This window comes from Sinocyclocheilus grahami, unplaced genomic scaffold (assembly GCF_001515645.1).
Source record: "Sinocyclocheilus grahami isolate Dianchi unplaced genomic scaffold, SAMN03320097.WGS_v1.1 scaffold808.1, whole genome shotgun sequence".
Taxonomy (NCBI): domain Eukaryota; kingdom Metazoa; phylum Chordata; class Actinopteri; order Cypriniformes; family Cyprinidae; genus Sinocyclocheilus; species Sinocyclocheilus grahami.
In genome coordinates, this window is record NW_015505987.1 from 12180 (window position 1) to 12608 (window position 429).

Genomic DNA, 429 nt, shown 5'->3' on the forward strand with positions numbered 1-429 from the left:
AAAAAATAATGAATGTTACCTATAGAGTGCTGCAGGAATTAGTCCTAAACCTCAGTGTTAGCATTTCAAGTACTTCAAGTTCCATCGTCTGGAAGTCAGTGGGTTTTTTTGAATTAGTGTAAATGTCTTAAATAAGGTATGTCATTAACAAAAGCTCAAGATATTCTCACGTTTTATTCTATGACATAAAATACGTTACCTACCTTTTTTCAGCTTTTACTAGTCTTGAAAAAGGCTAATAAGTGGCTAAGAATATTTAATTCTAATGGCAATCATCATGACAAACATAAAAATAAATCTACATACTGCTTTTACTCTCACTCCTACAAAGTATTCTTACTCAAACATTCTCAAACTTCTTTCTATTTCAAAATGTATTATTTATATTAAAGGGGTCATATAATGTTGCTAAAAATAACATTATTTTGT